This window comes from Gymnogyps californianus, chromosome 1 (genome assembly GCF_018139145.2).
Source record: "Gymnogyps californianus isolate 813 chromosome 1, ASM1813914v2, whole genome shotgun sequence".
NCBI classification, from domain to species: Eukaryota; Metazoa; Chordata; class Aves; order Accipitriformes; family Cathartidae; genus Gymnogyps; species Gymnogyps californianus.
Genome location: NC_059471.1, coordinates 85,423,059 through 85,446,300, shown reverse-complemented (window position 1 = coordinate 85,446,300; position 23,242 = coordinate 85,423,059). Strand labels below are relative to the sequence as shown.

General features: G+C 46.6%; 1 protein-coding gene across 1 annotated transcript in view; it reads right to left on the bottom strand.

The window, feature by feature from the left end:
* Positions 1-19,011, bottom strand: part of RAI2 (retinoic acid induced 2) — a 47,279-nt gene extending 28,268 nt beyond the window's left edge. Inside the window, exon 1 of the mRNA XM_050905269.1 lies at positions 18,947-19,011. The gene's annotated coding sequence lies outside the window, so the exon portion shown is untranslated. The remainder of the gene's footprint in view (positions 1-18,946) is intronic.
* Positions 19,012-23,242: the final 4,231 nt, after the last annotated feature.

Below are 23,242 nucleotides of genomic sequence, written 5' to 3'. Positions count from 1 at the left end.
TGTCCAACCCTCTTCCCATCTATGGGCACTTTCCCTCCCACACATCGCGAAGTCATATATCCCCTGACTTCTGTTGAGATTTTGCACTCCCCCGCTTACAGGACCTCCCACGAGCAGCTCATGGCAGTTATCTCCTTTGCAGCTCAACCTTTGCCCATTGCCTGGAAAATTTTCGGCATCACTCCCAACTTGCGTGCCCCTGCCGTTCATCTCCTCCCTCCCTGGTCTTGTTTCTCCCCTATTCTGGAAACTGCATCCTCTGTACTTTTGTTCCCCATAGTGACCAATCTCCTCCCAGCTGCAGAATTCCCCTCCTGTTTTGCCCCCACACGATCAACTCCTTAACACTATTCCCAGTTATCTGTAGCCTTGTGCCATTAGTTTTCTGACATCACCAAATACTTTCTTATCTGAAGCTGGTATTATTTATATACATATATATATATATATAAAAGGCCATCTTCCACCATCTTATTAACTGCTGACCAAGAATAAACCGTGTAAAGAGAAAAGGCCAGACGTTGGGATCACCTTGGGGGATGCCCGACCCCACGGTTGTTGCCTCTTGGCAAATACTACCAAGAGGAGCACTTTCACTCTGAAGTCTGCAGAGGCAAATCAAATAAATAGAAATTGTGAGTTTCAGCCAAAAAAATCCTTTCTGACAAGAGTTACTCCTATTCATATGACTAGTCTCATTAAGATCAATGAGAACTGGAAAAAGCTGCAGGACGGAGTGTGCGTGTGTCTCCTGGCTGAGAGGTTCAGCTGTATTTTTCCTTGTGAAAAGGAAAACTAACCCTGTACCACCAAAGCAATAAACGTAGTGGGATTACTGGTCAGCAACTCACCGGATACCACTTCCAACAGTGCTATAGTTAGTAACTACTCATTCACAGTAATTGCTAGAAACAACTGAATTACCAGAGAGAGATTTTCATATTATCTATACCCATATATATATAAAAATACCACTTTGTACAAATCCAAAGTATGTGAGGTTAAAGCTAATGGGCTAGCCTTGTTGAGCATCTCAAAAATCAAATTAACTGCAATCAAATTCATGGCACAACTCAGGGTTCATTTCATTACTATCAGAAAATTCAATCTCTGAAATCTTACAATATTAAGCTAAAGCAATGATCTTTCTGTTAAAGTTCTTTCTTTTTTCATTTTAAGGTGAGAAAAAGCTGGTGGGCCCGGGGAAGGTGGGGGTGGGGATTCCCGATGGATACTACTGAAAGCTTGGCAAACATTCAATCAATTACTCTTATATAAGGGAAAGGGAAAAAAAAGCATTCTTTCAAACACATACTAAAATACATTTTTCAGTATAAATTCTACCTCTTGCACCTATTTCTACATCATGCCTTTTCTTGCAAAGATTAAGTATACACACACATGCACATATATATGCATATACATATTTAAATTCAAAATACCAATCCATTAGGGAGCTACTTAAATCTGCTCATTGCTGCAATAACTAATCATCTTATCTCTGTGCCGTACTGTAGGTGGGAGAGTCAAAGTTCATTGCATTAAATGCAGGCATTTTCCTTGTTTTAATGAAGCTGCCTTTTTGGTTTATTTTACAATAAGCACTCTTTAACCCTACTGCAAGACCTAGCTGTAGAATACTCACTGTAATTTCAGCCTCCTTTTTTATCCCTCCTCTTCAAGGTTCCCAGCTAGGTTTCTCTGCGGGAGTCAAGTGTGGTTTTAATAAGGCAGATGAGGCAGGGCTTCTCAACTGCTTTTGATAGAGGTGAGGTGGTCAGCTTTTTATTGACTTTCTGCAGTACTGCAGCTACGGACCGTACAGACAATCTTGCTTTATGAGCATGCACCAAGCAGGAAACGGGCCTGGAAATTTCCAGCCGGCAGTGTTTGATGCACTGTTTGAAAAGCTGCACGATGTGCATATAAAGGAAATGAAGGGGAGCCTTTTTTGTTGTTGTTGTTGTTGTTGCTAACCCATCAGGCTGCAGTTGCTACACGTACCTAGGAATGCCTGCTCAGGAGCCATTTTAAGAATTAATACGTCTCAGCAAAAGGAAGAAAAACAACATCAGTTATTTTGTGCATGTGATAAGAGTCCTGCGTATCAAAGATCCTTTTATAAACGCTTGGAAAAATCACATGGGAGGTAACTAGCTGCTAAACAATTTTACTGTCCCTTTCTTATGTAAGCAGCCACAGCACATACACACTGTATACAGTGCACAGCTGCACCGATATACACGCATCCTCACAAGGGGATGTGGAAAAAAGGAAGCAATCACAGGCTGCTATCATGTACTATTAAGGTTTTATTGATACCAGCACGGAGCAACTGCATCACTAATTAATGGACGCTCACAAGCTACACACAGCCTTCCAGTCAAGCGGCAATAAACCCAGGTAGCCTTCTTCACTCTCACGCACATATTATTTTGGCTATTTACCCTCCTCCCTGTTTTTCTGGACTTCTGCACAACCCCCCTCCCCTCGCCACCACACACCTACACTAGCAAGGTATATTCCTCTGCTCTGGGATCAGGGAGATGCACGCTCATGTCCCTGCTCAGGAGCTTCCCATGTGAGGCGGAGCGAGCCGCTCTGAGCCAGGTTTGTAATGGCAGACAGGGTCCAAACTACACAGACAAGAGGTGTGGAAAACATGCCCCCCAGAGATGTCTCCACATATGTGGACACGAAAATAACTATTAAAATCAGGCTTGACATCTCTCTGTGCCTCTTTTACTCCCTGCCCAAAGGGGATAATATCCTCCTGCCCCAAGGGAATGCAGTGACGGTGAGCAGATCAAAGACGGCAAGAAGGTTCAGACGCTTTGGTGATGGCAGCCCTACAAAAGCTAGAACAGACTTTAGTCCCTATGAAAATACCACATGTGTACCCACACCCGGGTGGTGCTGACTGCACTGTGGATGCAAACTCCAGCTCGCACCCAGCTGCAGCATCAGCATCAGCTGCAGAACCGCTCTTGTCAAGGACCGGCTGAGGAAGCCAGGTCCCACCTCCTGCTGAAGCACCGCACCTGAGTATCCAGAGCTGCATGGCATTTATCACGATTTCACATCTTTCTGCTAATTGCAAAGCTCTTGGGGACTTTGAAAATAAAGCTGTACACACACACACACACACAGGGGTTCAAAAATCTTACAGCTATAGTGTTACTATCAGAGCATACACCCTTACTGCATGTAAGATTTAACTATATGCTTAAATTCTACCAACTTCAGTGGGATATAAGGATTTGCTTAACTTTCATGATGTCCTTAAGTGTCTTTTCTCAATAGATAGGCTTTCCTGCACAAGAACTTTAATGTATACTACCCATTTGTTTTATAGTTACCTGGATAATATGTCTTGCCTTTCCAAGTATAGCACTTGTCTACTTCCACTGCAGGGTATTATTTGTTATACATAAACGGAAGAGCAGGTAGAAATTGGGGCAGGCTGGATTTTTAGTCAGCCACCTGAAAAACATGGACAATGATGGGCAGATGACATCGCTGCACACTGCAATGTTATCTGAGTGCTCCCAAATTTTTGCCCCCTAGATAAGCATCAGTGGACAGCTATAACATAGTCCTTAAAGGAAGGTGAGGAAAGGACAATAACCCATAGCACAGAACATTTCCATATTGTGTTCTGCATTTTATATTTAAAATGCAGCCACAGGGAACAGGCGTCTTGTGAAATAACAGATGTTAGACTCTCACCGCACATTCAGTGCTTTAATGCAGATGACCTTGCTGAATTAGGAAGCTAAATACAAGATAAATGTCCACCTTCTCTCTTGAACGCCTATCTTGAGCAGACCTGGTTTTGCTGGTGTTTGGCTGATCTGTGTTTCCTCCCAGTTCCCCATCTGCAGTTCCCTAAAGCACGTTCTTACAGCAGTTTGGCTTGTTTTTCCAAATCGGATGCTGCTTACATTGTGAATCTCAGGAATTTTCTTTGCTGATAGGAATTAGCGACTGCTTCACTTTAACCCTCTAACTTGGCAGAAGCTGGAGACTGGCCTGGACCGACTGCCCGTCTGTGCTCTGGGTCTACTCCCAGTAGGCAATAGATGCTCAGCGCTTCTGGAGAGTCATATGCAATACACTGACTTCATCAAAATTACATGCAAGTTTCACTCTTTAAAGAAGAACTTAAACAGTCAAACAATTAATGATTTCTTTAATTCTTAAGGTCTTTTTTCTGCGTGTGTTTAAAATACTCTAAGGGAAGAAACAGACTGGCATTGTCTTTCAGACTTTTGCTGGTGGCAAAGCAGATTATTCCTATCATATTCTGCAGGGGTGCTGTCAAATGCTGTTCCAGGCTATGGGCCAAAACCTACCCCCAGTCCATGTGCTCAGTTCCCACTGGCATCAATGATATCTCCACCACGGACTGACAGTAGTAAATGGGCAGAGATGTGCTGGCTGCTCAAATAGCACGATCTATGTGCTGAATAATTCATTTTAAACTGTTGCACAGATGTCAAAATGTTATTGCTGATTTCTAGCCAGCAGAATGGGCGTTTCTTCTCCCGATACGAGTGTGTCAATGCCTGTAACGCCAGAGAAGATCTGGGGGATGTCTCAGCAAGACAGCAAAGCCCATACATGGCATGCCTGCGAACATACAATTAAAATGCTTGTTATAGGCCACCTTTCACTCTCCTTATTAGGATTCTCCCGTGGACACACTCACCCATTGCCTCCAAAAAATTTCAGAAAAGCAGCTTAAAACATATCACAGTTACATAGGTTTGAGCGTATGGTCTCCAACAATCACTTCAGCCCTTTGGATTTTCTGTAAAGTCCCACAGAAAGCCTCTAAGTACAAACAACTTAAGAGTCACAGCCAAGTTTGGGTAACAAAATAAACCCATCAAACGAACCCCCTCCCCCGCCTCTGTAAATGAGAATAAGTAGATCTATCCTACCGAGTTTGTCAGCCTGGCCATGGCAAGGGTCCCACGGCAGAAGTCAAAGATCTCCCTCCCCTCCAAAAGCAAGGAAGAGAAAAGGAGTTCTCCTGTGTTTCCCCTTTCGCTAAACCTGGAGCAGCCAATCCGTTCGGCTGGGCTTAGCGCCGAGAGCATCCAGGAGCTGCCTTACCCACCCAGCCAGCCAGGTGGGCTCCAGCGGCTGATGGCCAGCAGCCGCCTCCAGGAGCGAGGTGGGACTCCGGCGTGCACGCCGGCTTGGGTGGCATCACCGGGGGTGGCCGAGGGTGACAGGAGAGATGGAAGGAAAATGGGAAAGATGCAAGAAAGCCACAGGTTTTGAATTGAGATCAGAGACCAGGGATCTCTGTCACGAACCAAAAGAGCGAATGCACCCCGTGCCAGCCCAGGCGCATCTCTGCTAGGGATGTGTCAGCTAAAAAGTGCAATTTTCCATGCTCGTAGATGGGCTTTTTCATGTCAGCTGGTCTGTGTGGAAACAGACCTAGGCTTAATGAGGTCTAATTTGTTTTAAATCCATAGGTTTCTTTTTAATAATTAACAGTCCCCATCGCTCAGCAAAGCCATTCCTTACCCCTGACTACTTGCTATTAGGAATGAATTTACTGTGAAATACTGCTAAAAGGTGGAAAGCAAGTGACATAATTCAAGTTTTAATTAAAATATATATATATCACACAAAGCCAGAGCCGTAGAAAGAATCATAACCGAATAAGCAAAAAAACCCCCACCCCAACCCAATGCCTACTCTCCCCAATTACCCACTTTATTCTTTTTATGCTATTTGGATTCTTGTAATTGGTTTCTCTTACTGGATGCCCTGTGCCCAGACTGTATGTAAGGTTTTCTCTCTGCGATTCCAGGAACTAGAGAACGTGTCGGCATCATTACCATGAACATTACACACGCTCACACGCGAGGGTCCAGGAACTACAATTAACACATTAAGAAATAATAACTGCCAAGGGAGCAACGAAAGATAAACAGCATGGAGCTGATGTAGCAAGAATTCTGCTTGGGAAAGGGCTGTCTCTTGGGTAACGGGCAAGGGAGAGAAATCGAAGTGCTGTGCAGCGCTGCCCATTTAGCAAAGAAATCCCTCAAATCAGTTGAACAACTGTTTATACATTAATTTCTTGAAATTTAATTTCACTAAAAGTATTGCTGGCTTTAAACTAGATTTTGAAGGAATCTGAAGGCTCCTGTTTACAAAGAAATAATAATCGTGTCCTGTTTGAAAGTTTAAACTTGATATGGTTTTTGCTATTTGAAAAATTGTCCTGAAAAGCTGTGGGTTTGTTGTTTTCTTGTTCTGGTTTTTTAATAGAAGCCAGAAATATTTTTATATATATACACACACAAACACACAAAATACATTAAAAACCCTTAAAAAAAAAGAACTTTTTTCCCTGCTTGTTGATATCCATTTTGATGACTGCCTTTTTTTGTTTTGTTTTTAAATGAAATTGAAAGAATTAAATTATTTTCAAAATTTTCCCAAGGATATTTAATGAAAAAAATTCTTTAGATTACAGAGTCTTTTATTTAAAGCTTCCAGTCTGAAAATGTTTTGTGTGAGTAGTCCTGCAGAAGCCGCATAACAAAAGCCTGCAAGAGCATGCCTACCATTTGGATATATATTTTCACCACTGTAATGAACAGAAATCATGGACCACACTAGTCCTTTTGGATACGAGTCTTGACTTTTGCTATTGCTTTCAGCTGGCCCAGCCGAAGGCCTTAATATTTTATTTTTCACTGAGATTAGAAGCCGAAGGAACACGATGGCACAGGCGAGGCTTATGAAACGCTTTGTCTCGCGTCTCTCCCACCTTGGGGGTGCACAGCCATGGAAAACCCAACAAAAATATTGCCATTATAACCCCTTTCCTACATTCACTCAAATCCCTGTGAGGGAAAAGGGAGGCAGAAGAGGCACAGACACGAAGGCAGGACTAGCAGCCCTGCTCAAACCCACCTTCTGGGGAGAGAACGGCGAGTCCCTCTCAAGCTGGGGCGATGCCTGTTACCCATCTGGGGACTCGGGCGCAGGGTTTCTGTGACAGGCGTGATCCCCCACGCTGCTCCCAAGCATCGCTCATCAGTCAACTAAGACATTTCAGCAAATCACATGGCACTTTGTAAAAACATAATTGTTTTTATTTTCCAATTTTCCATGTTTTGTGTAGAGTGCTGCTGTGTTCAAGTGAAGTGAATAAAAGCATAAACAGTAAGCACCATCTGGAGAACATTCTTCCAGCACGCTGAGAAATAGCAGCCGCCTGTGCGCTACCTGCTATAAATAAATGTCATTTAAAAATGTCCAAAAAATTGTTTGTTCCGATTTGATGGAACTGCAGCCAGATAAAATTTTCCTTAACGCCGTCTTCAGGTACCTGCCATCTTCACAACAAAAAAATAAAGATGTAGATGTTTGTTTCTCATTCCTTTATGTTAATATGGGTATCGCTAACAGAATATCAACCCTACACGTTATTCTAATAACAGCAACTGAGGTTGCAACTTGATGTGAGTAACACGTGAACAAGACATTCAAAATCCAAATGCTTTTTACACTGTACCAGGTTCACAATATGGTGATATCCCTCAGCCTCCTAGCAAGAGAATGGGTAAAATTATTCTTGCTCTAAACTGATAGTGTATCAGTTTGGAAGGAAAAAAAAAAAAAAGTCGATAATTTATTTTCAGTCTAGCACAAAGCCGCTCCGATCTCCCTTTCTGCTGACAAAATACAGACCAAGTTGGCTGTGGGGCTGTGATGAGGCTCTGTGAAGGGTCGGCGTTTGCTGTGTTTGTTTAATCACTGCAATTAGAGCTATGCAAATAATGAAATTGTTTGCTATGGTGGCCAGGCTGGGGAAAAAAAATTAAAAAGAAATGTTTGGGTTGAGCAATTTAAGAACTATTTTTTCTCTTTTGGTAAAATGAAAAAATAGAACTGTTTTGTTTGCTCCACTCGGAGGACAGCGAACCCTTGAAAGAATCCATTCAGTTTGAAATGAAAAATAAATTTTCACACTGGAACAAAGCATTTGGGCATTTCACATTTTTCCCTTCTTTTTTTGTCAGACAAACATTTTCAGCCCCCAGAAAGGGATGCTTAGGAGAGCCTACTGCTTGTTGGGGGAGGGAGGAAAGGATTTGACCATCCCTTGTCCTAACCTCAGACGTGTCTCGGGCCTTCGCGCATGGGCAGGGTTGAGCACTGCAGCTTTCTCCCTTGAGGAAGCCACCGCCAGCCCTTCGCTTCGCTTCCCTGCCGCCCAGTGCTCTGCTCTGGGCAGTCCCCCAGCTCGGGGAGCCCACGGGGGATCTTCCCGCTCTCCCCTGTGGCGCGGGGCTGGCATGCTGCCTGCCAAAGGGTGCCAGATACGTATGGCTACAGGAACAGCAGCATTGCCTTTTCTTGGTTACCGGCGGCCCAGCCACAGCTTAAACATGTAAGTAACCTCGCTGATACTGGGCTAAAGCTTCACCCCACTTACTCCCATGCCATTCTGAACCAACACCTAATGAGGATGGTATCTAGCCCCTGGTTTGGGGAAGAGACAGTTCTGATCTCAGGAAAGTTAGTGAAAAAATTAAAAAGCGGACAAGAATAAAAGGACTAAATCCACAGCGATCAGGCTGCAGAAGAAAAGGGCTGGAGAAGCCTCAGGGGGAACGTGACCCCAGTACCCCGGGCACCGCAAGATGCACGCTCCTCTCAGTGGCAGGGCTGCCTCTGTCTCTGCAAGAGAGGGTTCAGCTGTCTGCACTGAAACGTCTTCCTTTTTCAGTGCTTCAGGGAACACTTCAGTCGCGTTTCAGGTGGGAGGGAGGTGCACACACACTTCAAGGAGGAGGCTGAAACTACCCACGGACCTGGGAAACCGAGTACCCCCACACCGAGCACCCAGGTCTGGATGAAGCGGCCGCCTTGAATCTTCCACAGCTGTAACAATTTACCATTGTCTATTAAAAAAACAACAACGACCTAAAGTCAGAACAGCCCCTGGCACAGTGTGGCTCTTCCCAGGGCGGCATAGCCCCTGCCGTCTGCACGAGGTCGGGATGTGCTTCGTGGTACAGCACGGGGCTGAGGCAGCTGGAGGCTGATGCAGGAGGCAGCCCGAATCCTCACTGATGAGCCACCGGCCACCAGCAGGAAGAAGGATTTGAAGGAATTGTAGAGTTTTCTCCTTTTTTTATTTAAACCTTGGATTAGTAAGTGTCATGAAGCGATGGGAGCGAATCTGTCTTGTGAAACAACATCCACAAAAACAGGCTGGGTCCCTTGAAGGAGAGAGAGGCTGTAATTCCTGAGGCACGGGGTGCATCACTGGCCTAGCTCCCCATCATCATTTCAGGGCAAGAGTGGAAATTATGGACATAAATCAGATTCGGTCCTTCCCTCGAGCGATGCTGCTTTCTCCAAAACCAAAGTTGTTGTACGCTGGCACGTTCACAGAGCAGATCCGCTAAAGACTTGCTTTCGGCTGGGACTGGACACCGTTCCCACTGGAAGCAAAGCCATCATTCCCACTGTATTTTATTTTCTGTTTTCACAGGGACTCGGTCTGCCAGGAACTGCAGGAACAGGGATGAGGGTACAGTCCCTTCCCTGATGAAATCATCATCTTAAACCCAGCAAGGGCAGGAAATGATAACGTGGTTATGGTTCCCATTAGCCATATTTTCCTAATATAAATATTTTAGCTACTTTTATTTACAGAGTCCACTCACACTAGTTAAATGAGCTGCTTTGCAAAGGGATACTTAAGCTGTCTGGAAACGAAGACATTGGACTACTGATTTTGTAAGGATGATGATTTGCCTAGATGAATAAGGTTTTCCCAGACCAGGTGTGCAGGGAAGGCAGGTGTTGGGAACATGTCTGTCTGTCTGTGCGTGCACACGTGTGCATGCATGTGTGTGTATGGGGGGGAGGGTTGTTCTTTGTTTTGTTTTTGCCTTTGGTCAAATTCAAACAATGTGCAGTAACAAGAAGTAAATGTCATTTTCCTCCCATCCATCTTAATTTGGCATTCATTTTAAAGCTTACCTTTGACCTTTTAAAATGTTAATACACTTAAGCAGATATAAAAACCACAAAGCTCCTGGAAAAATTAATCACAGCCATATCACGATGTTGGTCTAAAAATGTAACATCAGTTGTTTTCCTCTTTAATTTTAAGAAACATTTGTCTGACGCAGCAGCAGTAATTATGCTACATTTAGCTATTATTTCCTTTTTAAACAAATATCCACGTTAAATGCTATAGCAAAACCCTATCAGCATAACCAGCACAACCTACTACGAATTTGTTTTTTTGAGTAACTGCCTAGAACCACAGAAGAGGTCCTGAAAAGGACCTTGAGAAGTCGCCTAAGCCATCCCTCTGCCCCAGGCAGGACCAGCTATATCTAAACCATTCCTGACAGGAAACCTTATTTAGACTTCCTTAAAGCAGCAGCCTTAAATAGAACTGGAAAAAACGGCACAAATCAAAATATGTAATATAAATATGAAAATAATTCATGTATGTGCACTATGTATACAAATATGAAAATACAAAGAGACAACCCTGACCTAAATGATAACTCTCCCACCTCTGACCACTTCATACCCTTTAACCAAAGGGTTCAAAACAGGAAACTCTAATAAAAACACCTCCTTCCTTTTTAAAAATAAAAGGCTGCTAGCTTGAGAACCTCAGGTCCTTGGAAATGCAGTGGCACCTCTTCTCAAGAAAAGCGGTTTCAGAAGCATCAGGTCCCAAAATATTTGGGCCTTTATGCTTCAAAGCAAAGAGCTCTTCAGTTCCACCAGAAAGCAAATAGGAAGCAAGAGTGTTGACCCACCTCTCCAGTAACCAAAGCAGATCTATGACGTCTGGAGCCTCTTCGTGATCAAGGGCATCCACCTCGTCTGCTAACTTAACCGTTTCAGGTGTGAGGCTGTACCAGGTCCCTCCAGGACGGTCATTGCACAGCTCTGCAGTTACATGCTATGAACGTGGGGATCCATGGCACACACCCATACACTGCTTTCACTTTCTTTTCTGTAGCATCTGATGGCATCCAGGGCTGCCCCCATCAATTGAATAACCCCCTTTAAGAGACAGAAAGCTATGGTGACAGCCAAAATGTATCCTAAAAGACAAGTGATGGTTTCGTGGCTAAACACAGCTGCTACCCGAGCATCCAAAAAAATCACTTAAGGACCTAAATGGCAAACCCAAACCAAAGGCAGATGCATTCCCTCAGTGAGTGGGGAAATATAACTCCTTGCAACTGCTTTCTTCCACCTACCAACATTACTTCAGTTCCAGCATAACTGGAGCGTGGCCAAGCAGTCTTCCGCAAACTGAACACACGCTTAGGTACAAAGGTGGGGAGAGACGTGAGACACCGAGCTTGGCACCACCAGCCCCGTGAGAGAATGACACCCTTTCATGTATCCTGCACACACAACGCAGAAGAACTGTAACGCAGAGCTCAGTTTCTTCCATCATGGAAGCCTTGTGAATCCACCCTAACCATACATAGGTCCTCCGGTAGCGAAACGGCAAGAGGTAACTCCATCCACCGCCAGAGACCAGAGATGAATTAACAGCACGTCACAGCTACAACAGCAAGGCTCTTCCATGCGTTCCTTCTTCTAGAATACGCTTGTGCAAGTACGCGTGTGTGCGTCTGCCTGTGGATATATGTATTTATTTGTATCTACACACTACATGCTCTCTCCAGTAGAGCGTATCCTGTGCCAAAGGGACCCTGTGCTGTCACACCAGAAGACCCTCTGGGGCTGCAGACCCATCCTTCCACGGATCTTCTGGGTGAAGCCCTCTGATCCAACTGCTCTCCCATGGGGCTTGTGGAAAACTCTCTCCAAGGCCAGGCATCTTATACAGTGGGTCCAAGGGGCTTGGCACCTGCAACAACTGTCTCTGAGGACCCCAAAGACAGCTGCCCAAGACAGTAACACAGACAAGATTCTTCCAAACAAGGAATGATCCTTCTCATTGTCTTCCCTGGGAAGTACACAACACTTTGGGGGGAAAAAGAAGTAAAATAACATATATCTGTACATACGTTCCTACTTCCTTCTGGCATCCCCTCAGCATCCCACACCCTGGAAAGCAAGACTCAGCCACACAAGCAGTCCTCTTCCCCGACCTTTCTGCGAGGCAGACCTCCTGGCCGAGAGCTGCCTCCTGATCTCCAGCCCCGTCACCAAGGCCGGAGATGAAGGCATCTATTATTCAGACAGTGATACCTGACTGCTCAGTTAGGAAAATCCTGATTAAAAAACAATGTGTTGCCCTTCCTGTTTGCTTTGCAGTGGCCTTATGTGGATCCAGCTCTATGGCAAGCAATCCATCACCAACAACCAGAAAGATGTGTATCATACACACACAAAAATACTTCATATTTCACTTAGTTTTCCATGTCTTCCATTCTCATTGCCCTTCTGCATCACCTAGTTCAATGCTCCTCAATATCTTTTCGTTAACCTAATTATTATATTAGGACCACCTAATTATTTTTTTAAACCAAGGACCATTTTGTGCAGTATTGTCACATAAGCTTTCAAAGACAATCAAATTTAAAAAAAAATAAACACAATGAATACACATTTCTCACTTTGCCACTCCTGACCCTATATTTTGGGTTTTTTGCTTGCATGCAACAGAATGCACATGTGCTGTTGTTATACTGCTTGCGACTGGTTTATTCACCATCTTCTGATACTCATGGACTATAAGTTGAGTAACACTCCTCTAGCTAATTAGTTTATTCACTAAGCACAGATGAATAACTGATGAGCTACAAAAAGTCACTATTGTCTGAGTCAGTCACCAAGTAACTAACTTGGCCATTCAACCAGGGAGAAGTTTTCTTCTCTGAAAGGTGACAAGTAGCTATGTAATGACTTCTATTATTTTCTCAATAAACTCAGAGAAAATAGGACATTGCAGCTAGAAAAACACAGAAAGAGAAATTAGCTGCTACTGTCATTAAGGATTCAGAGGCTGAAAAAGAACAGTTGGTGCAATGCAGCTGGAGAGGCTTTTCAGAGTAAAGTGATTATTCTCTGGCCATTAATGAATTATTTTTTGCTGGAATGCAAGACCTGCACTCCTCCAGTTAACCTGGCTTTGCTGCGAGGAGCATGCCGTCTGCCGGGGCAGGCGAGAGCCGTTGTCCTCTTGGCCCTCCTGGTGGCCACTGCACTTCTCCCATCTCTTTGTTTCCATGCCACAAGAAAAGCAGAGAAATAATTAAAAGGCTGAAGCACGTGCAGACATTGGAGGAGAGACTGGTCTTCAAAACTAGCCTGACCAACTGAATTTGGAGCTACAGCCTAGGATGATCAGGGGGGCACCTGCCCTCAGCGGCTTCGGTGAGGTGTCATGGCAAACTTCCTTCACCTCTCTTGCCCATCAGAGCTCACCCCCAACCACTGGCTCAAAGATAATAAGATAATACGACATTTATGGACGCGGTCAGTCCTGGGGCTTGTTCTGAGATCTTTCCGCCTGCCATGGGGGAGGTGGGGGGGAACCCAAACCCAGGTCTGGCTTGCCCTTCAAGCCAACATCAGCCACCTTCCTTCTGCTATAGTGGCTGCTCTCTAGCCACTTCAAGGGTAGCGCAAGCAATACAGGGACCTGGAAGCCACTAAGCTGAAGGACACTTTTTTCTGAAGAGGGTGAAGGGGACAGGAGACCTGTCCCAGGCTCTTTGATTAATTCTTGAGAACATTTAGCCCCATATCTGATGTCTCAAAGAAGCATTTCCAAACAACTGCATGCCCAGATGGAGATCAGTGACAAGTGGTGTCCCTCAGTATTGGGCCCAGTACTGTTTAGTATCTTCATCAATGACATCATAGACAGTGGGATCGAGTGCACCCTCAGCAAGTTTGCAGATGAGAACAAGCTGAGTGGTGCAGTTGACACGCCTGAGGGATGCCTGGGATGCCATCCAGAGGGACCTGGACAAGCTCGAGACGTGGGCCCACGTGAACCTCATGAGGGTCAATAAGGCCAAGTGCAAGGTCCTGCACCTGGGTCGGGGCAACCCCCTGGTATCAATACAGGCTGGGGGATGAAGGGATTGAGAGCAGCCCTGAGGAGAAGGACTTGGGGGTACTGGTGGATGAAAAGCTGGACATGAGCCAGCAATGTGCACTCGCAGCCCAGAAAGACAACCGTATCCTGGGCTGCATCAAAAGAAGTGTGGCCAGCAGGTCGAGGGAGGTGGTTCTGCCCCTCTACTCTGCTCTGGTCAGACCCCACCTGGAGTACTGCGTCCAGCTCTGGGGTCCTTAGCACAGGAAAGACATGGACCTGTTGGAGCAAGTCCAGAGGAGGGCCACAAAAATGATCAGAGGGCTGGAGCACCTCTGCTATGAAGACAGGCTGAGAGAGTTGGGGTTGTTCAGCCTGGAGAAGAGAAGGCTCTGGGGACACCTTATTGTGGCCTTTCAATACTTAAAGGGGGCTTATAAGAAAGATGGGGACAAACTTTTTAGTAGGGCCTGTTGCAATAGGACAAGGGGTAATGGTTTTAAACTAAAAGAGGGTAGATTCAGACTAGATATAAAGAATAAATTTTTTACAATGAGAGTGGTGAAACACTGGAACAGGTTGCCCAGAGAGGTGGTAGATGCCCCATCCCTGGAAACATTCAAGGTCAGGTTGGACGGGGCTCTGAGCAACCTGATCTAGTTGAAGATGTCCCTGCTCATTGCAGGGGGGTTGGACTAGATGACCTTTAAAGATCCCTTCCAACCCAAACGATTCTGTGATTCTATGATTCTACTAACTAGCAAAAACAAAAGGGTACTGGAAACAGGTCCAGCTCAGAGGGGTCCAGTCACTCACCCAAAGCCAGCACTTGAGTGTGGAGCAGCAGCTGCCACAGGCATCCCCCAGGACACCCACGGGACTGGCGAAATCCCACAGATGTGACCCTGTAAACTCACCCCACCCACGTTAGAGCTCTGCTCTGCACATTAAAGGATGGCATGGATAGACCTGTTTGGGGGGGGGGGGGGGGGGGGGGGGGAAGGGAAAGCCAGAACTAACAAACAACATTAAATCACCCGGCAGAGCAGCTCCTCCACAGAGCAGCCTATTTACGGAGTTGGTCAGTGTCCTGGGAGGGATGGGCAATATTGCAAACCCAGGAATGGAAATTCCCGAGGAGAACCGAGACAGGTTAATAATGATCCCCCGCAGCCTAGGACCTCTCGTACAGTCATCTCCTTTTTGAAATCTAGAGTCTGCTGGGAGAATTTAGGCCTAGGGCTTTGAACAAAAAGTAAGGAAAACTTTTTCTTCCTGAAGACAGTCTATGAAGCCCAAGCAATGCTGAAAAGTGTTTTACTGTACTGTTATTCTGTAGATGCCATTTCTGAAGGCGTGACCCAGTGCAGCCTCATCTCAAAACAAAGCCATTCGTGACTAGCACCACACATTGCCAACCGACTCCTTCCGCTCAAAATAAAATAAAATAAAAAAAAAAGCAAGTACCCCCATAAATCATTCATCCATCCCAGTTTCATAACGAGAATATTTGTCAGCTCCCATTTTGCCTCCCTTTCTCTGGCTGCCTGCTCTACGAAGCCACCATTTCAGCTGCCTGTGCATACAGACCAGCGGGCATGCTGCGCCGCAACAGCTCCTGCATCCCCATCCTCCTGCCTGCGGAGAGGATGGCCACCCTTCTCCCCTAAACCCTCACCCGCACCACCAGAGATTTTTCAGGGGATTTTTTTTTTTTTAAATATATATATATTTATCAGTAGCTCTGGGGCACCCATCAGATGTACTTAGCTCCTGTAACAATCACGTGATTTATGTAGAAGTAATTGGGGTTAAACTATCTGCCACATCAAACTCTTCACATTTGGCCCCATCTTTAGGACCTAGAAACATCTGAAATAAATAAAGCCACGTGTCATTTAACAGGGTCTGGGCTTAATTAGGATCATTCTGGATTTTATGGGAGAAATCTTGTACTGCCAGCTTTATGTGGCTAGTCCATCACTTGCAAGGTTATCTGCTTTGTTTTTTTTTTTCCCTTTAGTACCTACATCAAAATATTTCTATTTCCACACAGATTTGCTTTTGCTTTTTTTTTTTTTTTTTTTTAATCCTCCAACCAGCCGGATGACAACCACTCCTTATCTTTGGCTGTCTTCCATGCTAAAATAAGAATGCCGTTGTTACGCCGAGGGAGCTGCACCCTTCCACCTCCGTTCCCTCCCGACGTGCACACAGCTGGCTCTGCAGGAACGCCCGAGGTGCCATTTTCTGGCCATTTTTCTGTGATGTTGTTGCAATTTACCCTCTAGCTACAATTTGTATTTCTAAATCACACCGGGCCCCTCTCGTGCCACAGATTTTACAAACCTCAAGTGACAGACAGTGTCTGTCCTGAAGAGCTGGCGATACACAGCCCATCTTCACTGCCACCGCTTCCCTGCCTTGACGTAGGCTAGCTGACACGAGGGCGAGCATGCAGCCAAACACCGCTCGAGCGATGCCGGGCAATTTGATTAGCAGCAGAGAATGACTGGATTAGAAGAGGGATAGGATTAGAGACTGATGAATTGCTGTGAGGCTGCTACATCTGTATTACTTGCTCCAGCAGCAGCATTTGAATGTCAAACTGTATCCCCTCGGAGCAGCGAGGTACCACCTATCGTGGGCTTCAGACTGCTGTGCGCAAGGCAGCTGGGGAAGGTAAAGGGTTTGAGTTAGGGTCTGAACTGACAGCCCGGTATAGGCAAGCCCTTGGTGGGTCACGGGCAAAGACGAGGAGAGGGGAGGCAAGGCAACATTAAATGATTTGCTCAAAGCTACACCGGCAATTTGTGGCAGAGGCAGAAACGGGAGCCAGGTTTTCTAAAAAAATGAGTTCCTCATGCAGGAGATGAGCCAGCCGCCTTTGTTACATGCAAATGCATTTTTTCCCTGTAATTCACACTGCTGCAGGCTCTGCACAGCAAACGCCAGCTTCCCGAAGTTGTAGCGTGTTCAGCGCAAGCTGCTCATCGCACACGTCATGCCCGCTACATGACTAGCTCCATCCTCCAGCCCGCGCTTGCAATGCAATCCACGTGCGTTGCAAAAGCTTATCACTTGCATTTTTGGTAGGAAGCGATCAGGACCCTGCAAAACCCATCACTGGGGTGATTCCCAGTCTGACCCGGATAGCTCTGGCTACTGGAGCGCCTCCAGAATTTGACGTATACACGGAAACTCAGCATCGCTCTCCAGTTAATTCGAGCAGTTATCCCCTCTTCAAATTTGGCTTCAATCATCTCTCAAGATGAAAGAGATTTCAGCGTCTCCACGAGAGTCCCATTGGAGCTTATCACAGAAATGCTATAAAATTCATCAGAGACGCCAAGGACAAAATAGCGAGGGTGCATTAATTGAACAGGCTGCTCTAGCAGAGCTGCGCAGGAAAACATGCAGGCTATCAGCAGCCTCCTCGACTAGTTACTGTAGTTACATCTGATTAACCACTCAGAGTCATGAAAAGGAAGGAAAGGCTTTTCCAAATTTACATATTAAAAAAATGGCAGTGTGCTGATTTTCCATCCTGTACTAGTGTTATGCCTGAAACACTCCAATCAGTAGCATATTTGTGAGGAAATCTTTACTTTAAACGTTAAGCCAATTTGCTGGTCATAAATAACATGAAAGGTTACTTAGAAAAAATAAGAATATTTCCTCATCAAGTTTAAACGGAAAATACGTGAAGAATTAATGGGCAACCAGATACTCTTTCCTCTTTAACAATACATCCCCATTAGACAATATATATATTTTGAATCCTGCATTTTGAGCATTATTTTTTAAAAAAGACTTCTGATGGAGAATGGCACGCGAGAAGACTAACATCAGCACCAGTGACCAAAGCAAAGCCAAACCAACCCCTTAAAAAAAGAGGAAAAAAATGAGAGAAGGCAAGTAACCGCCCTGCAACTCCTGCACTGGGCGCTTGCACCCCGCAGCCTCTGCCCTGAGGGATGCAGAACTTCTGGAGCACGACACTTCGCCGAGGCACCCACCGCCACGCACGCCCGAAGCGCAGCGACGCCGGCGCAGATGACCCACGCCCCGCGACAGCCTCATCCAGAAAAAGCCATTAAGGGGGACGCAGGTGACAGCTCATCCCGCTGGCAGCCTTCGCCGAGAAGCCGGGCGACAGCGGGAGAGGAATTTCTGCCCCGACTTCGGAAGGGTAAATCCTCCTCCTCCTCCTCCTCCTCCTCGCTTGCGACCGGCTGCGAGAGGGACCCCAAGTCATCCCATTGCCGCCCATCTTGAAACCCACCCTACGTTTTTAATCTCCTTCTTCCAGAGCGCGGACCCGGGCGCTTAAAGCCGCTGTGACCCGCCGTGTTTTGTTTCCCGTGGGGCAGCAGGAGCCACAAGCCGTGGGGGGCGATGCCTCGCCGCGGCACGCGCCGCTCCTCCCCGCGCACCCACGGGCGTGATTTTGGAGAAGTTGCGCAGGCAGGAGGAGGAGGAAGGGGGAAGGGAGGTGGGAGGGGGGCGGCTCTGCCCGTGTGGTCACGGTCTCGCCCCGTCCCTCTCCCCGCCTCGGTCCTCCGCGCACCCCCCCACCGCCGCAGCCCCACTGCCGGGACAACCCGCACAAAGCCGCCGCCGCCGCCGCCGCCGCCGCCGCCGCCGGGGTCTCGCTGCGCCCGCTCGGCGCCACCAGAAACAATAGTCACGGGCCGAAGCGGGGACCGCGGAACCGCCACCGCCCTCCCCACGGTACCGCAGATCCCGGCCGCGGGCTGGAAGAGGCGGGGGTGGGGGAGGTGGGGGGGTGGGGGGGGTTGGGGGGGATTCCCGCAAAACGCCGCCGCCCCGGCCAACCTGTCACCGCTCCGCCCGCCCGGGGTTGTCGGTGCGCAGCCGCTCCGCGGCACCTACCTCCGGTGGAGGGTGCGGCAGCTCCTAGCTGGGCTCCATGGGGACCGCAGCCGCCGCCCGCCTCTGTCAACCCCGACCGCCGCCGGGGACGCGCCGCCCTGCCCTGCCCGGTACCGCGTCCCGCTCCCCCTCCGCGCCGGGCGGGGCGGGGCGGGGCGAGCGGCGGTGGGCGGGGGCTGGCCCACCCTGGACCCCGCCCACCACCGCTCGCTCCGCCCCTCCCGCCGGCGCGTCCGCCCGTCCCGTCCCGTCCCGTCCCCCCCCCCGCTGGGGGGGGGGGGGGGGGGGCGATGCACCGGAGAGGGATGCGTGGGGTAGGGACCACCGAGGGTCCCGCGTAGCCGCCCCAGCCTTTGCGGGAACAAGCCCGACGCCCGGGAGGATGCTGCAGCAGGCAGCGTCATCCTTGTTCATAAATCTCATGGATTTTTTTGCTCCCTGCTTGCTTGAAGTTTTGACCTTGTCTCCTCTGCCGCTACCTCAGATTGACCACGTTTCTAATTTCCTGGTTTGGGTTGTTTTTTATTTTCCTTCTTTTTAAATTTTTTTCCCCCCGGTCTTTTCCACCCTCGATCTCCCTTGTCCCCATTTTCCCATAAGACTCTGAACATCCCAAGCCCCCTTGACCGCGGACTCTGGGCTTCAAAATGGTTTTGTCGAGGGCAAAAGAGTTTTTCATTGGTTTCAAATCGCTATTAGTGTCGCCAGCAGCTTATTGGAAGGTGCGGTGCATTAAACTAAATCCGTGGCTAGTATTGCATAATATGCCCTCGAATGTACATAAAAGATGATTGTAATTCCATCTGGATTTCTGTTGATATTAGCAAACCGCTCGAGATTTCCTCTTGCGGTTTAATGGGCGTTTCAAAACCTTTGACTGGTGCTGGATCAAACAGATTATGATTTAAGAAAGGGGAAAGCACGCGCACTCATGACATTGTAGGAATTAGTGAAAGAAGAAAAAAAAATACTTAGTAGGTCATCTGCCTAATCCATCTTCCAAAAGAGAGTAGGAATGTCCCCCATAGGATAATTTATGGGCATTTGTCTAGTTTTCTTTCAAATGCTCCAAATATGTGGCTTCCTCATCGCCCATAGGAATTTAGGTCAAGCTGCCTGAGAGTGAATTTCATAGCATCTCGGGATTTAACATCCACTACTGTTATTCCAAGGGGGGTTTTTCCCAAACAGCACAACTGTGCAGTTGCAGTTGGTCATTTCTTTCTTGCCCATCAGCATGGAAAGATTTTGGCCATCACTTTCCCCAGGTTGAGAGCCCAGGGACAAGCACAGCTGGGAAAACGTCAACTCCGTGCTTGGTGTGGCCAAAAGAGTGAGTCAAATGTCAGGACTTGTTAGGACAGCAATGGAGAGGAAAACAGATTTTACACCGGTCTGTAAATCCGTGGTGCACCTGCGCCCTGAATACTGCTGGAGCTCTGGTCTCACCATCTCAAAAAGGGCACCACAGAGCTGGAAAATGTTCGGAGGAGGCTAGCAGTGATGATCCATGGTTTGAAATGGCTTTCCAGTTAGGTACGTGAAGCCTGGCAAGAGGCACCTGAGGGGAGATGTGACAGAGGTTCCTCAGCTCTTGAGCAGCATGGAGAGAGTGAGCAGGGACTGCTGGCCCTGACTTCCAGCACAAGAAGCCGAGGCCATTAAATGAAGGTAGCAGGCGGCCGCTTCGCCTGACCATACGCAGGTGATTCTTCACGCAAACACAACTGCGGAGCCCCTTGCCATCTGACAGAGGGCGGCTGATGTCGTTTTGAGGGGAGAATGGATGAACGTACAGAAGAGAAATCCATGGAGGGCAGCCAAATCACAGCTGGCTCAGAAAGGTCCCTCCACCACAAACGGTTCATGGTGTCCATTGATAGCCACCGTTTACCTGCCAGCAGTGAATACACCTCTCAGATTTAATGTCATGTTTGGGTTAATTTTGTGCTGCCCACAGCTTTCCTAACGCCCGTATTGCATAGAATTGAGTACTAAAAGGGATGAGTGGCTTTCTGGAAGGTATCAGGACAGTAAGGTGGAGGAGTCTTGTAAGCAAGCAGAGAGGCAGCTGATAATGCTGTCGACTAAGTGGGCTGCTTGGGACAGTGGTCAGGAACGTGAGGAGGTGGTCACTCAAACGTGCAGTACCAAAACTGCTTTAAAACAGTTGTATTTAAGAGTGGAAAAAGGTTCTGGTTTGGAAGAATGGAAGGGTTAGTGTTTCAGGACTGTCAGCTGTCACACGAGTGCTTGGATTACGTTACCACCTTTCCATTAAGAACTGGAAAAGATATTGTCAAGCGTATTCGTTGAGGCATGTGTGGACTGTGTGACATCACGTGTGGAATGGAATATGTACAGGTATGAAATCATGAGCCTGTTGTTTTATGCCTTTGTGAAGGAGTGGAGAGGATGATGTTGGTGATGATGTCATAAGCTCTTAATAGCGTAAACCTGTAATTCAAAATTCAGTTCTTGAGGAAGATGTCTGCTCGTTTCAGTGGGAGAGTGGCGGTGCTGTACCAACACAGAGCACATCGTGGAAGCTGGAAGCATCAAAGCCCACTGGAAAAAACATCATTATGCATTGAGTCACTGAAGAGAGTCACTGGTTGCAAACAAGTTTCTCTCACCCTTCTAAAATGTGACAGCAATAATAAAATCTAGCTGTGGCCTGGGGACAGTGACCTTAATTTAAAATCAATCAAAAATCCCTCTGTCAATGGCAGCTGATCGCCCCTTTCACATCTCAGACTGATGTTCTCCCAGGCCTGCCATCGTCAGTGCTGTTACACAAGTGGGTAAGCATTATGTCATCTTCCTGTCTCCCCTCTTCCTCCATGTCTTTGAAGTTGAGATAGCATGGCCTCAAACACTTCTCTGTGTTTCTGACGGGAATTTTTCCTGTGCATTAGTTTATAAAGCTGGTCAGGTATGCCTCAGCATGGCTGCTTTATCCATGCAGCTTCTCCAGAATTTACCAGTTCAATAGTTTGTATCTTGGTACAATGCCAGGAGAAAAACTTGCTCTGGTGAGGTGGATTGACATGCAGGAGGCAAACTACAGCAAGAATGAAAATGAAGGAGCCCAAACCATGTATATGAGTGACCTTAGTCAAGTGACTCATGGACATAATCCTTTATGGGACCGATCCCATATACTGTTTTCACAGTGTTTATGCAGGAAAACATATTCGGGTAGATCAGGATAGTCACCGTTTGCCTGTCAGGTTGCTCCACCTCCACCTGAATCTCAACACAAATTCAGGCATGTGGCACTTCTGAACTCCCGTATAAGCTTTGTTCTAAAGTCAGGTGGCTAAGGTAACTATATAGAGAGGATATGCATGAACTTTATGTATTGCCTGTGCTGATAAGCGTACCAATGGGCTGTTGCTCTTTCCTTTTGCGAAGCGTGTAAAACAGTCAGCAGTATCATTCATCTTGCCCTATTACTTGATCTTGTAGAAACACTTTGATCCTGTGACAATACTATACAGTAGCAAAATTAATGCTTCCAGGTGTGATTTTTAACATAGCAATCCAGGATGCATTGCAGGCTTTAAATTGGCATCACAAATTCTATATAAGCACCCACACTACAAATGCTGGGTGGGGAGAACTGGCAAACGGGTGCACACGCACTATCTGTTGTGAACTTTTGGAGCCCAGCAAGAGTGCTCATCGCACCTAAAATGGGAGTTCTGAGCAGATGCAAGATTTGTAGTGACAGAAGTATTTTTCAGTTTTTTCTCTAATAATATATAGGCAGTAGGAAGCCCGTGGCAAGTCTGAACTGAGTACTAAGCAGCTTTAAAATTGTTTAAGGCATTATCTAGTATAAGGAAGTTTATAAAGCTCCATCTCCATTATCTGAGTTTTCACGAGGTCATAATCCACTTGACCCTCGTGGTTTATTTCATCACTATTGTCCCTCAGAGGAATTATAACCTTTACCATTACCACTTGCTAAATATATCAAGAGGTTTTAGCGATATTATCATAAATCACCAAGCTCAGCTTTGTTGCTTGTAATGTGACCATAGTACCTACTGATTTTTGATGCAGTGATTGTCAGCCTGATCTAGTTTTATTTTTTAAATTACTTTATAAAAAGAGCACACGCTAACAGATATGAATGTATTTTGGCTTTTCTTTTACATTTAAAAATTGCCTTTTTCTCAGATCATCTGAACTTCAAGTGCTGGCTTTTTAGGCAATATTTCTGGGATGAAACATGAAAAATATAAACTCAAGGATAGTGAAATGAAGCACAGTGTTTGCAGGTAACGC